Source organism: Camelus dromedarius, chromosome 1 (assembly GCF_036321535.1).
Source record: "Camelus dromedarius isolate mCamDro1 chromosome 1, mCamDro1.pat, whole genome shotgun sequence".
Lineage (NCBI taxonomy): Eukaryota > Metazoa > Chordata > Mammalia > Artiodactyla > Camelidae > Camelus > Camelus dromedarius.
Genome location: NC_087436.1, coordinates 114,010,512 through 114,027,682, shown reverse-complemented (window position 1 = coordinate 114,027,682; position 17,171 = coordinate 114,010,512). Strand labels below are relative to the sequence as shown.

General features: G+C 36.1%; 1 long non-coding RNA gene across 3 annotated transcripts in view; it reads right to left on the bottom strand.

The window, feature by feature from the left end:
• The window catches only part of LOC116148404 (uncharacterized), an 82,864-nt gene that overhangs the window by 23,395 nt on the left and 42,298 nt on the right, over nt 1–17,171 (bottom strand). For all 3 annotated transcript variants that reach the window (XR_010381912.1, XR_010381913.1, XR_010381911.1), the window contains exons 2-3: nt 13,174–13,290; nt 12,982–13,091 (exon numbers count right to left, since the gene is read on the bottom strand). This is a non-coding gene — a long non-coding RNA (uncharacterized LOC116148404). The remainder of the gene's footprint in view (nt 1–12,981; nt 13,092–13,173; nt 13,291–17,171) is intronic.

Below are 17,171 nucleotides of genomic sequence, written 5' to 3'. Positions count from 1 at the left end.
GGAATGCACACTCACATATATAAATGGCTGTTTATACACACACACACACACACTATCTCTCTCTCTCTCTCTCTTTCTCCTTCTCTCTCTCTAATCCTTTCTGACTTGACTTTATTTTTATATGTATCATCCTTTGTTCTAAATTTTTTGTGTATTATTTAAAGACATTTATTATATCCATCATTGTAAATTTCTTCATTCTATTTATTTAATACTTTTTGCTTTCCTATTCAATTATATTTTACAGTACCTGAACTCAATGCCTTTTTGTACATAAAATACCCACAGACACATTTAAAAAAAGATATATACATGTATATTCAGCCCTAAATAATGTATAATAATTTTCTTTATATCTTGAATGATTCTTGATATTTTTGCATTTCTTTCTTAATCTTTATCCTTTATGCAAAAATCACCTATAAATGACTGGTTATAAAGAAAGATTTGGTTACCAGTGATAAACATTATAAGACCTAGAACATTAACTCCCTTTCCTGACCATCAGCCTCCTGAGACCAAAGCAGCTTTTTAAGTAGCCCTGTTGTCCTTTTTGACTCATGCTGAGTTTTCAGTCTTTGAAAATTCACCTTCTCTCTAAATTGCAGTTCTAATACCTAGTTCACAGAATTTTTAAATTTTGAACAAATGGCTAGAAGACATAAGGTGTTGGTTATTATAATTGTTATCTTGCTCCTTCTCCTTTTCCTGGTTCTTCTCCTTATTATCTGCAATTTTTGCATCACCAACTTCTTCACATTATTCATGTCTCAGGGAGAGAGAGGGAGAGAGTTCCTTCTCAGAGAAGCCCTCCCTAATCACCTTAGCAAAGAATTCCTCATGTCTGGGGACTCCTCTCTAGACTAGAACTATGGTTTACTAACATCATAATATTTTTCACGGTCTGAAAGTTTTTTGTTTTTCATGTACATGACTATTTTACTGACAAGAAATTTGGTTCTATGAAAGCAATTTTTTTTCTATTCTGCTTACTGTCCCAATGCTTAGAAAAGTGCCTAGTCCTAATAAGACTTCAGTAAGTATTTGGTTAATAAATAAAAATAAACTTTAAAGTTAAATCCTTTTAATTCCATAATCCACACTTTCTCTTAGTCAGTAACATTTCATAATTGCATTCTATAATTCTCCAGGCTATCCAAAAACTATAGTAGTGCAGTAGCATTACCAAAGAAAAAAAGAGTGATTCTGACTGGTACATTTTAAGATAATATTTTGACTGGATCTTGGAGAATGAACAGACTTTTAACTTGAGGAAACCAGGCAGATAATAATAAGAGACAATTTATTGCTAACAACTCTCACACAAACATCAGGCAGGAGGTGGAGAAAAAAAAAGGCAGGATTTCTAACATTCCCCTACCCAATCATAGGCTAATGATAGATTTGAAAATATAATAATCAAGAATGTAATAAAACCATCAAACTAGTGCAAAATCAGTGACATATATTACAAAATATATCATGATTCAATTCATTCTGCAATAAAATAGAAAAATGAATCTTTTTTTTGTTGTTGTTGTTTTTTTTTTTTTTTTTACTAAGATAGGAAATAAAGACAGAATAAAACTATTACCATTGATGATATAGCTTCAGACTTGGCATCCTAGTAAGTTGATTATATCAACACTAGCACAGATTTTATATCCCTGGCTCATGTATTTCTAATTCTATAGTTGCTTTGACAATCCAATAATGATATATTGTTCCTTCCTCAGTAATTTTGGATTTCTTAATAATGATGATCAAATAAAGATCTTTCTTTTTATTTTATTTAACTTTTTCTAATTGATAGAATAAAATAATCAATATTTTGCATTACCAATAACTTCTATCCATTTTATTTGTGATTTGTCTCTCTTCTGTATTCTATTTTTGGTCTCTCATCTTATCTGGTTAAGAAATTTTAGGAAAAACTGAACAGGAGTTACTCGTTTCCCAAAGTTTAAAAAGTCAGTACCATGGACAGCACCACAGACTGCATCACTGCCTTCACATTTAGTTACGTTAGACCAATTTTCCTCACTTGTGTCATTCTTCCTTTCTCTTTGCTCAATCCTATTTTCCTCTAACACAAATTCTAACTGTGTACTGCCACAAGCTTGCCTCATGAATACCACACAAAGTATAGTTTGATACCATGTCTTATCAACCTAGTTGCACTTATTTAGCTTTATTGTTTACATTCTTTAATTTTGGACACTTATTTTGCAGTACCAGGATTTGTCAGGTAAAAAGAAATATGTACAATTCTTAGCAGGAAAATACCAAGTAAGTGGGCCTTTGTCAAAGTTAATTCAATCAAGAGGTATTATTAATCATTTAACCTGTGGTACGTTCTGGGGAAAGATGCTGAGAGAGAGGGAGAGGGAGAGGGGGATGGGGGTGGAGAGAGAGAGAGAGATGAAGAAGAAGGAGAAGAAGGAGGAGGAGGAGGGAGGGAAGGAGAGAAAAGGGAAGATAAATAAAAGATACAATCTCACTGACAACGGGTACTCTTATTATAAAGAGAAGATTGACATATGCAAAATTATCTATCACATTGGATCATCTGTGATTAGTACCATGTTAAAACAAGCAGTGAATTTACTAAATATGAATCCTTTACAATTTTATATAATTTTAAAACTTATAGCTAATGTTCTCATATACTTAAAACTTAATTAAAAAAACAGCTCTGTAAGATCAATATCCTACATAACATACCTTATTTTATAAATAAGAGGAAACAGTGAGATCAAATGACTTGTCTGAGTTCTTAGAACTAACAAATAAGATGTTTGGTCCTAAAATCTAAGTCTTACTATCAATATTTCCCAGTATTTGCCTATTTTTATGATGTATTCCTTCTATGATGTTTTATTCATATTTTAGCTTCAGTTTTTTTGCTTATCAGCTTATCATTCCAAGTTATCCTTTCAAGAAAAGGAAAATAGTACTGGTCTTGGTTTGTGAACATTTGTGTAATATAACCTGTATAAAGACATAACATTAAAAATTATATTTCAAAACCACATAAATTCATTAAAAATACTTTTAATTATTGTCTACATGTGCAAGATACTATGATAAGCACTACAAATTCTAAGTTGAACAAAATAGAGCTGCTCATATTTAAGAGCTCAAATGTGAAGAGACAAAGAATATTATTCATCTACTCTTACAGAAAAAAGCACAGGGTATGAGTCAGGAAAGGCACAGCAGGAACCATAATTCAGCACAGATGGTACCCTGTACTTGCAGAACTCTGAGAGTTTGTTAACTTCTTTGTTTTGTGTTCAGGACTCTCATTTGTCTCACCCTAGTCCTAGCTTTGGTGGCAGTGATGCTAATTCTGTGATATTGCCACCTGGAATATACATGTATATAAACCATCGGCCTTAGTTTTCAAGAAAGGTAGTATGAGAGTGGAGTAGAAGAAATAATACAACAACTTAAGTTATGTATTGATAAGCTTCTTGATGATCATGATTTTACTTTCCCACCACTGACTCCAGGTTACTCCTATTCACTGTCAAGCCCTTAGATGCAGCTTATTCCTTGTAGGGTGGCCCAAATATTTATTTCTAAATAATTTATCTTTGATAGATTGTCATAATTTTTTATTGAGCAAGACTATTGGCAACGGAAATGACTCATTGGGTTCTAATCAGATTTATCCTTTTTCCCATTGGGTAGAAGCATCTTAATTTCTCTTTAATTAATATAATCAAGCCCCTTGTAATAATCACCTTCTCTTTCAGTTCAGTACTATGGGGAACAGAAATAACCAGTGCATTTTCTTGGCTTTTAAGTTAATAGGAACTTGGCTGTTCTCCCTGTGGGAAACATTTTTTGCTTAAAGAATACAATAATTGGGATTCAAAAACTCTCTAAGTGAGTTATGGGGTTCTAAGAATGATTTCTTCTAATTCCAGTACTAGTTCCCTATCTGGCTTTGGGGAAAATGACACCATGGGATGGTTATTGGTTTAAATCACATATTAGATCATGTAAGACAACATTCATACATGTGAGTGTCCTCTTCCAGCTAGTGCTATAAGTAAGCTTTAGATAGCAGTCTTGGCAGCAGGGAAGGAGGCTATGTATGAGCCCTACAATTCTATTGGGCCAGATGTTTATGAACAAAGAATTACATGATAAGATAAGCAAAATTGCATAAGCAAAAGCATTGTTTCATTTAATTGCCATGTAATGAGATTCTTAGTTGGAAAAGATGTTATATGGGGCACCAAAGTGATGAGATTGGAATTCTGTAAGTCCATAAATCATGGTGCTGTCAGAGCATGGTAGGCAGTAAATCCCTGTCCAGAATAAGATTCTCAAATATCTATTCCCCCAAAACACAAATTATTATCTCCAGGGTGGAAGAGGTCCAGTGTAATCAAGTAGCCATTAGACCACTAGTTACAACCTAAAAGCATACCACCTCACAAACACATTTTAAATGTTTCATCTTCTCTTCTGAGGTTTCCCTGTTCCTGCTGAGATGTGACGGATGACTCAGGGTCCACCCAACCATGAAGTGCAATTAAATTAAAACTTTGTGAGTGTAACTTTGACCAGTGGAAGTCAATGGAAAATGACAAAGTCAAACATCAACTAAGGAAATGAAAAATTATAGCTTTTCATCCAGTTTCCACCTGATGTTGGTTCACAGACCCAGTCAAATGATTAAAAGCAGAGTCAGAATCCTTTAAGCAAAGACCCTGTAATGCCATCACAGATATATAATAAATATCTCTTTCATAATTTCATAAAAGTTCTTTTAACTTCCAAGGAAACTGTGCTCTGGGAATATTTGAATTTTTAAGACTTTTGGATACAAGGTTTTCATGACTTTGGTGCTGACACAATCTAGAATTGTCCTTATGGTTCTCTGGTTAGACTGGGAGCTTACAGAAGCCAACCAAAAATGGAGTTTGCCCCAAGTCCATTTCCAATTGTGTTTAATACATTTGCAGACCTAGCCTGTGATTATATCCCTGGTCTTTTAGTCTGTAAGTATGAACTATATATATATATATATGTGTGTATATATATGTGTGTGTATATATATATACACACATATATATATAAAACAGCTAATAAAAACTTTATATTGGTTCTTTGTCCTGTAGAGTAAATGTTATTATGGCATATATGCGTATTGATTACTAATATTAAATATGACTTAGCTGGTGAAACAGGAGACTAGAGAAGGTATACAAATGTAATACTGGAAACAAGGAGTTTTAGTAAAGTGATACATATATGAACAAATGGAATTTTAGCATACGGTGTAAGTCAAGATTTTTTTTTTATGGATACACTTTTTTTTCCCCAACACCACTATTCAACAGTCCTTTTATTTTATTTAGCTCCAATGTGGCACATCACTCCTGTTATATACTAAATTTAACATGAATAAGGATCTGTTTCTGGAGTTCAGTCTATTCCATTCTGTCCCCCACCTGCATCAATACAATATATTCTCCTAATTGAAACTTTATAGTAAGCATTTGTATTTTAAGCCCTCATCTCAGTTCCCTCTTCCCATTGTTCCTTTTTTCAAAAAAAATTTGATTATGTGGATCAGTTTGGATTTAATTCACTTTACAGTAAAATTCTTCATTTACGTTAGTATGCTCATGTATCAGTTTGGGTCCAATCAGGAGAGAGAAACCACTTAGTGAGGTGAACACTGTTACAAGTAAGAAAATTAAAGTTTTTATCAAAAGACTCTTGGAAGAAAGTGAATATCCAAGTTATACACTTAGAGAAGACAGGGATATCTTTTACAATAATAAAGGATTGATGTCAATATTATACAGTAAGAACATTGATAACCCAACAGAAAAATGTATAAGAGACACAAAAATGCATTTCATAGAAGAGCAAACACATATTTGGTAAAAATATGAAAAAATAGAAGGGGGATAGCCTCCCTTATTAGCAAATCAATATTACAATGACATCATTTTATAGCTATTGGATTAATGCAACTTAAATGAAATCACAATACAATATGTTGAAAAATATTTTTTGTATAATTTTTATGGACATGTAAGATGGTAGAATCACCTTGGAAAATCGCTTGATATTATTTCCTAAAATTGTCATACTTTGACTCAGAAAACCCAGTCCTAGACTAATGCTGAAAATAAAACCCTTACTTATTCATAAGCAGAAGCCATATATAAAAATGTTTATGGCAGTGCTATAATAAATACTATAATGAATACTATAATGAAAACCTAGAACCAGCTTTAAGTCTATCCTCAGTGGAGTAAGTGAATAAACTGATAGAGTCACACAGGAATATTATGCAGGCTCAAACTACAGAAACAGTATAGATGAATGGTTAGTACCATAATATTAAAGAAAAAAGTAACTCTCAAAAATTACTTACTACTTAAATTTTTAAAAATGTGTGTGTTTTGCTTATAACATTTAGCAACTCAAATAGAAGGCAGCATGCTAAAAGGAAATCAAGGGAATGATAAACACAGGATTCTGACTGATATTTACATCATGTTAATGGAAACAGTGATCTGGGTTGATGAGAGAGCCTTGTAGAGGTGTAAGCTATTATCAAGGTCCTAGTTTGTGTTTTCATCTTGGGTTGCCATATGTTCATTATATTATTAAAAATAGCTAAAAAATCTAAATAAAATTGGAGTAAATAAAAAAGAGTAATCACCTAATATAGTGTGGACCCAGGGAAATTCTTAAATCTTAAACATATTCTTAGATCAATTTCAGAGGATTATGATAAAATGTCATATAGTATGGTATTTTGGAACATAGGCTCTGATATATTCAAAGCCTGAAATTAACACTTACTTAGGTAAAATTTCTAATCTCTCTTGGATTCAGTTATCCTACAGCTAGTAGTACTTTCTTTTTAACAACATGAATGATAATAGTGCCAAACTCAAAGGGTTGTTATAAGGATTATATAAATGAATACTTATCAAGTACTTAGTATGCATCCACAGTAAGAACACAGTAAGTCAACACACATAAGTGCTCAAAAATGATTTTCCATTTGTTATCCCATTTAAACCTCACAATAAACATGCAAGGTTACCCCTGTTTTACTTATGACATTCATATTGGTTACTTTCCAAAGCCTCTTGGTTTAGGATTTGAACTCAGATCTAATGGGCACCAATGTATCTCTTGCGCTTTCTTATACATCTTCCTAACGTATTAATTTGTTATGATCATCAGATCTGATTGGGGACAGGAAAGGCTAAGTTTGAATTAAAATGGTTTTAATTTAAATGTAAGTAATATCTACTTTTTCAGTTTGAACTTTATTATTGAAAACGGTGGGGTCACACTGAACAGATTTTATATAGTTTTGCCATTTAAAGTAGGATGAGTGATCCAGAGGGAACCTTAATTCAAAAAGATACATGTTCCCCAATGTTCATAGCAGGACTTTTTGCAATCACTAAGACATGGAAACAACCTAACATTCATTGACAGATGACTGGATAAAGAAGTTGTAGTATATTTATACAATGGAATATTACTCATCCATAAAAAATAATAAAATAATGCCATTTGTGGCAACATGGATAGCCTTGGAGAATGTCATTCTGAATGAAGTAAGTCAGAAAGAGAAAGAAAAACACCCTATGGTATCACTTATATGCAGAATCTGAAAAAAAAAAAAGACTAACCAACTTATTTACAAAACAGAAACAGATTCAGACATAGAATCAAACTTATGTTTGATTTCAGATTTCAGACATAGAAAACAAACTTATGTTTACTAGGTGGGAAGGGAGTGTGAAGGGATAAATTGGGAGTCCGAGATTTGCAGATACTAACTAATATATATAAAATAGATAAACAAGAAGCTTATACTGTATAGCACAGGGAACTATATTCAATATTTGGTAGTAACTTACGGTGAAAAAGAATATGAAAACAAGTATTTGTATGTTTCTATATGACTGAACTATTGTGCTGTACACCGGAAATTAACATAGCATTGTAAACTGACTATACTTCAATTAATAAAAAAAAGTAGGGAGAGTGAGTATACTTGTCCCCGAGCTTGGAGAAGTGAGTTATTTCATTGATAGAAGGTAGGGCAGAACCATTAAGATTTACTTAGATTCCCGATACTTTTGGTTGCAAGCCATGTTGTCTGAGGACACTTTCCAGGAATTTGCAATTGGTTGAGACTGTTCTCCATGGCCTGCTGAGTTCTGAGAAACATGCATCAATAGGCAATTGTTCACAGTGATCACATTTCACCTGAAAATGTTGTAAAATACAACTCAGTGTGAAAGGCTGTATCTCATAGAACCATTTTCAGATTTAATCTTTTTATTACTTACAAACTGGGAGCACATTCACACATACATACACCTTTAGTCAGAGCAACGGAAGTCAACATTTTCACAGTCAACAGACTTCACGTTCAACAACCAACAGAAAAAAATACCAGCTTCACTCAGTCCCTTGAACACCAAGATGAGTTTCTCCAAACTCTGTGGTGGGCTTTTTTTTTTTTTTTTTTCAGTTAAGAATAAAAAGATCACTACCATGGAATGAACAAAAAGCAATTTTTTTTTAATAGACTGAGGAGTTTGGGATCAAGAATTTCTTTCTGATCCAACCTAAGCCGATGAGTGGCATGACTGATGGGAAGATACTGGATTAGGCGTGCAACTCGAATCAAAACACGTCTGTATTTTGGAGCCTCATAGGTTCTCAAAAATCAGTTGTTTATGCATGTGAGCCCCTAAAGGTGAACCATGGAATTCTTCCTTTCAATTCTCTCATTTTGCAAAAGAAGATAGAGAAACAGAGAGAAATCTCAAATTCCTGGACTCAATGTGACTCTGAATACGATGTCTTTTCTGTTCCACCAAAGCAGTAGCAGAGATTAAGAACGTTTGCTGTCCTCTAGCCCTCAGAACGGCAGTCCACGCTGTCACTTCACGTCTCACTTCCTGACAAGTATTCTGCGAACAGTATATTGTCTAACAATCCAGTTGGCAGATTTGGGGTTGTCATTCCAGACCCCATCTTCTGTGGCACTCTCAGCATCTCTCTGTGTGTTGACTTCTTATCTTTGTCTCCCATATACGTTAAGTTTTATTTTAACTTAAGTAAAACCTGCCACAGGCTCTGTTTGTGAAGTCAGTATAGCTTCCTTTATTTTCACGTTCAGCTCTTAGAAGGACCTCTTCCTTGCTCATTACCTGACACCTCGCCACAGTTTTGTTTTGTTTTTGTTACTTGGTTTCACTTCATTTTGTTCCTTTGCTTGTCTGTTTTCCCCCCAGATGTAAGAGTTACGTGTGAGGTGATTCCATTTTTCAGCAGTGCTTTTGCCTCAAGACTTTTAGCCTCCATCTCTTTGGAAATATTCCGACCATGTTTCCACACCCTATGCTGGAGGAGGGATGAATTGTTCTGTGAGGGAAATAATGGGGTGGCATGCTAGTTTAGACTGGGGGTGCACGAAGAGCCTCCTTGTGGAAATTACACTAAAGTCTAGTGTGGAGAATGAGGATGCAACCAGGTGAAGATAGGGATAGAAACATTCTGGGTGCAGGGACCAGCATGTGTACAGCCAAGGCTGCAGGGAAAGAGAAAGTAGGCTGTAGGAAATAAGAGTGGAGGGTAGAAAGTAAAGCGGGAAGTGGAGTGAAGAGATTTATTTCCACATGATCTTCTTTTTTGTTGTGCTGACCTGTCCCCCATCCACCATCACCTGCTTCCATACTTATCCACATCCTTCCCCCAAAATAGAAACACAGATCATGGCTCACCCTAGAATGAATAGCCCAATTTCCTTCCTCCCTAGGTGAATTTAGAAGATTCTTCTGCATGGTTTCCTATTTCCTGGCTCCTGAGCATATCTCATCATAAAATTTTTCAATTTTATTTGTAATCTTGCTGTATGGAGGTCATGATCTGCTCACCTCCATGAACCCAGAAAGGCTGAAAGCAAGCACAAAACCGAGCCTTCTGATTTGCCTTTAGAAGGTGCCCCTGGGCACTCAATCAGGTGTGCCTCCCACGTGGATGAAGAGATGGAGAAAAGAAAGCCTCTGTTCTGCGGGCTCACTAGGCAAAAAATAGAGCCCTGAAGGGGCTACGGCTGGCATTCTTGACCCTCCATCCCAATCTGGGCAGTAAGAAAAATCACTCCTCCTCTTACAGAGAGGTCTGAGTGAGAGGTGGATAGAAGGGGGAATCCTTCTAACTGATACTTGCAGGAGGCCCCATGCCTCTACCTGTGGCATGGAAGGAACACAGAGAGAGGGAAATGAACTTTCTAGACAGACAGCACATGCTCTGAAGATCTTTAGAAATCGTTATTCACTTGAGATAAGGGTCACTCATTGCACTGTCTTCATTCGTTTTCATTCATTCATTTTTCAATCACGAAATCAACTCCTAAAATACATAAGCCCTGATGTAGGCACAGGAGATGCAAAGATGCATGAGAAGTCGTCCATGCATTAAGGTGTCCACATAACATGGGGAGGGAATAAACACTGATTTTGTTTATTACAGAGAAAGATCTCTGTGGGAGAGTAAAAATGACCTTTTGCTAAAGAATAATCCAGAAGAGATAGAGAATGGACACATTCCTCTGCCCTCATCACAAAAGTAGCTTAATTGAATGAGGGATATCATAGGTTATTCATGGGGTTTTGAACCAGATTACCTGGGTTCAAATTCTAGCTACATTGATCACTTTGGGTAAGGAACTAACTACTCTGTTTCCTTATCTGTGAATAAAGAAAGTAAAATGAACTCTTCCATAAGGTTGTTTAAACACCAAATAAGATAGAGCATGTAAGGCTCTTGGCAAAGATCTTGTATATAACATGTACTCAATGCATGTGTGACTTTAAAAAGTAAGTGAATAAAATGGAAGGGAGAAGCTCAAAGTAAATTCTATTTACTGTCTTAGAATAAGAACTGACCACTGCAAGCGGGAACGTAGTCTGACCTCTTGTAGCTCCCCCACATTTGCTGTTCTTATAGTATTCTGCCCTTTTCCCTGTAGTGATTACTCTGAAAAGGAAGGTTTTGATGGACTTGCATTAGAGACAGTTAGGCAGTGAAAAGCTAAAGGTGCAGCACCCTGTTTCACAGTGTGTTTTGCGAAAGGCTGACTCCCAGGACTCAGAGCAAGGGTAAAAATGGCGGCCTATGCCTTTTCTCTTTCTGATCAGTAATTATGTCTTAATTCAGTGAACAGCCCAATGTTGCAATGATTTCATCTGACTTGCTCAGTGGTGGATTTGATGAGAATAATTTCCGTGTTCATTTTCATTGTTTTGATTAATAATTAAATCTTCTTTACATCAAGAATTTCTAATGCAATAGTCATTAATTTTATGTGATTTCTACCAAATGAAGTTTATTCACATCTATTATTTCTAGTTCTAAGCAGACTCCCTTTTTGAAAAGTTGTCTTTTCATTTTTCACCTGTTTTCTTCTTTGAGATATGTTTTTATTCTTTTGGACTATATCACAATCTCAGTTTGTACTCATTCAAACTGATCTGAAGGGTTGAAAAGTAAAACACAGTTGAATTCAAAGTCTACAAAATGTTAATAAATTTTCATCAAAAATATAATTAAAATTAATGTATAGAAATCAAAAGATGAAAATTATGTTTGTTTATTTTTCAGTTTTCTTCTAAAACACTCAAAATTTTAAGTTGTTAAAATTAAAACAAAATATCGACTTATAATTTTTTATGTCAAAATATCAAAAATTAAATTTAAATTATTTAAATAAAACTGAATTTTTCAATTGAGGTATAGTCAGTTTACAATGTTCTGTCAATTTCTGGTGTACAGCACAATGTCATACATGGATATACATATATTCATTTTCATATTCTTTTTCACCATAAGCTACTACATGATATTGAATATATTTCTCTGTGCTATAGAGTATAAACTTGTTTATTTATTTTATGTATACCAGTCAATACCTGCAAATCTCGAACTCCCAGTTTATCCCTTCACACCCTCTTCCCCCCTGGCAACCACAAGTCTGTATTCTATATCTGTGAGTCTGTTTCTGTTTTATATATAAGTTTATTTGTCTTTTTCCTTTTTAAATTCTGCATATGAGCAATCTCATATGGTATTTTTCTTTCTCTTTCTGGCTTACTTCACTTAGAATGACATTCTCCAGGGCCATGCACGTTGCTGCAAATGGCATTATTTTTATCATTTTTTATTGCTGAGTAGTATTCCATTGTATAAATATACCACAACTGCTTTATCTAGTCATCTGTTGATGGACATTTAGGCTGTTTCCATGTCTTGGCTATTGTAAATAGTATTGCTATGAACATTGGGGTGCAGGTGTCTTTTTGAATTAAGGTTCCCTCTAGATATATGCCTAGGAGTGGGATTGCTGGATCATATGGTAAGTCTATTTTTAGTCTTTAAGTCTATTTTTAGCCTTTTGAGGAATCTTCATAATGTTAAAACTGAAATATTTTGATTGTCAAGTTAATTAAATGTTAACTTTTTTTTCTTTTTGGTGATATGCTATTTAGTGTTCTAGTATGTTATGTTTATCCAGTTACCAATGTAAATAATTGGTGTCATGCTTCATGCCTGTTACATCTACAATGCAAACATATAAAGCTTTCAGAGCAAAATGAATTGCTTAATACAGAGAAATGATTCCTAGCTGTCCTGAAGAACTGATGTGACCACCTCAGTGGCTCACATTTACCTCTGGAGCCAAGAGATCCAATATGAGCACAAAGCAAGAAAATGAATGCTTTGTGTCACTTTGTCATGCTCAAATCTCCTGCATTTGTACTCTCTGCAAGAAAAGACTTCACAAGTTAATCAATTTGTCTGTTCCATGCTTTAGTTGCTCCTGCTGCTCAAATCCTGCAGCATCCATCTGTGATGTTGGCAGTAACACAGCTGCAAACCTTCATTATGTTCAGATGCACTTACCTTTTTTGAGGACCCAGGGTAAGAGACGTGGAGAAGCATTTTCCTGGGACTTGAATGCTCACAGGAGTGGAGGTTCAGGGTGAGGGATCATGATGTGTCAGAACTGAGAGCTGGATGGCAAGAAGCAGAGGTGATGGTGATGTTTTATTTTTTAATAAATTCATCTTTTACTGTGTGTGCAATATATAGCACCTTCTAAAGCATGGGGCCCAGAAGAGAAGTCCTTGTTGTCTCCATCCAAAGGCTACACAGGGAGGTGGGACAGTGACCATACTCAGGGTGAAACAAGGGTTCATCTTCAATTTCATCCTGCAGACAGCCAGGAAGGAAGGAAGTAAATAAGTAAGCAAGAAAACTGTGGAAAGCTAACCTGTTTTAAGAAGTGGCCTCAGTGATATTTGACATGAACATCAAAATAGTTTCAAGACTCCACTTAACTATGGTTTCTGGTTAAAATAATGCCAGAGATGCTACCTCCTCCAAACACACACACACACACACACACACACACACACACACACACACACACCCTGAAGGATTTACAGCCTTACCTTGCTTGTGAATTTATTGGACTCTGTGGCATAAAAGGCAGAAGTATGACTTATTCTCTTGTACCTTAATCTACACAAAATGTCAAAGTGCCTGCAAAAAATCCATCCCAGACATCACTAACAACATTCCCTTGGAGACTGCTGGAGTCAGCAGTTTCTCAGATCACTGTATTTTAGAGACCTTCAGATTATCAGGATGATTTACTAGGTCATTAAGGTAATGCTTGGATTTGCTAAGCAATGGAGATTCCCTTCCTTCTGCCACTGAGAACTGTCTGGTCAGATTTTCCATGTTGCACCTAGAAAAGGCACTAGCCTGGAAGTCAGGGATCTGGGTTCATGAATCTTTCATTCAAGATTACAGTCTGTGTGCCTTCCATCCAAAGGGACCATTCCTGTCCCATGTGGTCAATGGTCAATCAGGGAGGACATCCTGACCATGGCTCTCTTATTTATTTATCACTGAAAAATATTGATTAAACTTTTTCTGTGTGTCTAGCACATTTCTTGTTGCAGGTGAACAAACCAAATCCCTGCCCTCATGGAGCTTACATTCTATTGAGACAACAGACAATGGGCAATTATCAGTATACATTTATACTAAGTCAGACAATAAAGAAAATATCAAAGGGTCAGGGTAATGGGATGTACTTGGGAGCATTTTCTATTTAGGTCAGTTTTTCAGGAAAGGTCTTTCTGCTAATGTGATACTTAAACAGAGACCTGAGTGGATTGAATGTCTAGATGTTAATATACCTGGGACACACACTTTCTGGGCAGAGAAACTGCAAGTAAAAAGACATGATATGCAAGAGTGCCTAACATGTTGAAGGAAAAGCACAGAGGCCGGGTGGCAGAAGCAGGGTGAGTAAGGTGGGTGCGGTGGGAAATAAAAGATTTGAGAGTAAGAGGTCCAAGCCAATGAGAAGAATTTTCTTTTCATCTGAGTAAGATGGTACTTTATGGAGGCTGACATGATTTGTTTATCAAATGAGTCACTCTTGTTGCTGTGCAAAGAACCCCACGGAGCAGGGGTAGAAGCAGAGAGAGCAGGGAAGGGGCTGCTATCACAACAACCCAGATGAAAGACGACAGTAATTGGGACTGCTTACTGAGCACTTATCAAGGATTAGGGTCCAGGCATCCTTTAAAGTGCTTTCCATGTGTGTCAATTTACAAGTACTCACAATAGCTTTATGAGGTAAGCACTAATGCTGCGTCTATTTTAGAGATGAGAAAACTGAGGCATAGAGAGTTTAAATAATTGGTGCAAGCCACACAGGTCATTGGTGAGTTGGACTAGTATTGTGACCTTGGAAGTGATTGGATGCCAACAGGATGTGCTGATGGATTTTTTTTTTTTTTTTTTTACTATTTCAATAATCATAGCTCCCACTTATTAAATACAATATGCTGACTTCAGGTCTAGGCTCTTAACATAAATTACCTCATGTAACTTTCCCAACCATTTTATAAATTGGCTACTGTTATTCTCCACAATTTACAGTTGTGGAAATAGAGTTAGAAAATTTGAATGATTTTGTTAACATTCATAGCTGGCAAGTGCGTGAGGTTTGTCTGACTTCATAGCCTAAGTGACCAGGCACTGGACTTCCCCACCCTTCCCCTTGCCTGCTTCTCCATTCCTATATTTACTCAGGACCTTTGCATCAGTCTCTAGTCTTTGAACTTGAGAATTTGATTTGCTTTAGATGTTACTCCCTACAAGGACCTTTTTCTTTTTCTTTCTTTTTCAGTTTTTACTCTGTATTTTCTATATCATATCATATCATATCATATCATATATCATACCGTATCCAGTTATATGTACTGTGGACTGAATTGTGTTACCCCATATTTATATGTTGCTGCCCTAACACCCAACATGATGGCATTTGGAGATGGGAGTCTTTGGGAGATAATTAGAGTTAGATAGGTAATGAAATGGTCCCATGATGGGACTAGTGGTCTTGTAAGAAGGGACATCAGAGAGATCGCTCTCTCTCTTCATCATGTGATGATGCAGTGAGAATGCAGCCATCTGCAAGCCAGGGAGAGAGTCCTTACCAGAACCTAACCGCGCTGGCTTCCCAATCTTAGACTTTCAGACTCCAGAACTGTGAGAAAATAAGTTTCTGTTGTTTAAGCTGTCTATGCTATTTTGATGTGGCAGATTGAGCAGACTAAGAAAATATGTATCATATAATATCATGTACAATATAATTATATATGATGTGTTATATAATAATTTATCATATCTATTTTCTGTTAGTGTATTCTTTTTTTGTCTGCCTGCTTCATCATTTATCTCTTGCATATTACCTAGCACATAGTAGGCATAGAATAATATTTGGTGGGTGCATAAATGAATGAATGAATGAACCTAATTCCAGCCACCCTAAATAACCACCATTCTTAATGAATGGATTTGCCAACTTGGCTCCAGTCCGTTTGCTCAGTGTCTCTAGGGAGCCTTCCTTTGGATCCAGAGCAAGATCCAACCCATTAGCTCCTCAGTCCAACCAATGCATTTAGTCCATCAACATTCCCTGAGCTAATCCCAGGTCTGTAACTACCTCCCTCAAGGATCTTGGGCAAGTCATTTCCCTCCTTGAGCTTCAGCTGCTGCTTCATGACCGAGTGAAACTCTGAGCCAGATAAAAAATCATCATCTGAGACAAGATTAAAATTGCAAAGAGCAGGATACATCAGGAAATCTTCCAAGTCAGTAATTCACCCTGGGAATAAAGTGGTAATTTTCTGTCCAGAGCTGTGGACCTGGGGACAGAGAAGGCTGCCTGATTGCCTCCAGCTGCCAAGCTCCAAGTCTGGGAAACTTGTCAAACCCTAAGCTGTGCTTTGTAATCTCTTTCAACAGGCTGCTCATATAGAGACGGTGTGGATCGATTTGTGGTGCTAGAGTGCTTGCACCCTTTCCGGAGGGGCAGTGCACTTGAATATTTAACAAGGCAGGTAATAGTCCTAAATGGGGGGTGGAATTGAGTTGGGTGGTTTGGGTCAGCCACGACCTGGATTATAAAACTGAAAAGAGAAGATGGACATTTTTTATTGATTCGAGGCCAGTTTTTTTCTTACTTTATTTGCTGCTTTAAATCTATGTACTTTGCTCCTAGTGGCTTCCTGTCTGGATAATAGAAAAACACTTTCTGTAAGTGTTTAACTTGACAGGCCTCCATTTGTACCTGGGCTGCCAAGAGCCACTTGTGGCTCTCATCCTGTATGTTTACAAGTCTCTATATGTCCAGAATTCATTTGTTTATCCAGCAGCTATTCATCCATCCATTCGTCTATTCAGTCAGCTTTGACTGAGTTCTTAGTATGTGCATGAAAAAAAATCTTGCTCTTTGCAAAAAATATGAATAAAAATGTTTCTGCTCCAAAGAAGGTCTGATAGAGTGGGCACACTAAACAGGAGACACTAGCAATGTATTGTGTGATGTGTGCACATCCCTCCAGAAAGAATGGACACAATTCAGCCTGACTCGGATTGGCTGCCAAGTAAGCCATTTCAGCATATATGTCTCTGAGTTGTTCTCCACTCCTTTTATCTCAGCACTCAGTTGTCAAGTAGGCAAGTAGCTGAATATCTTGGGGAGTCTGCTTCCCAAACTTAGTTGA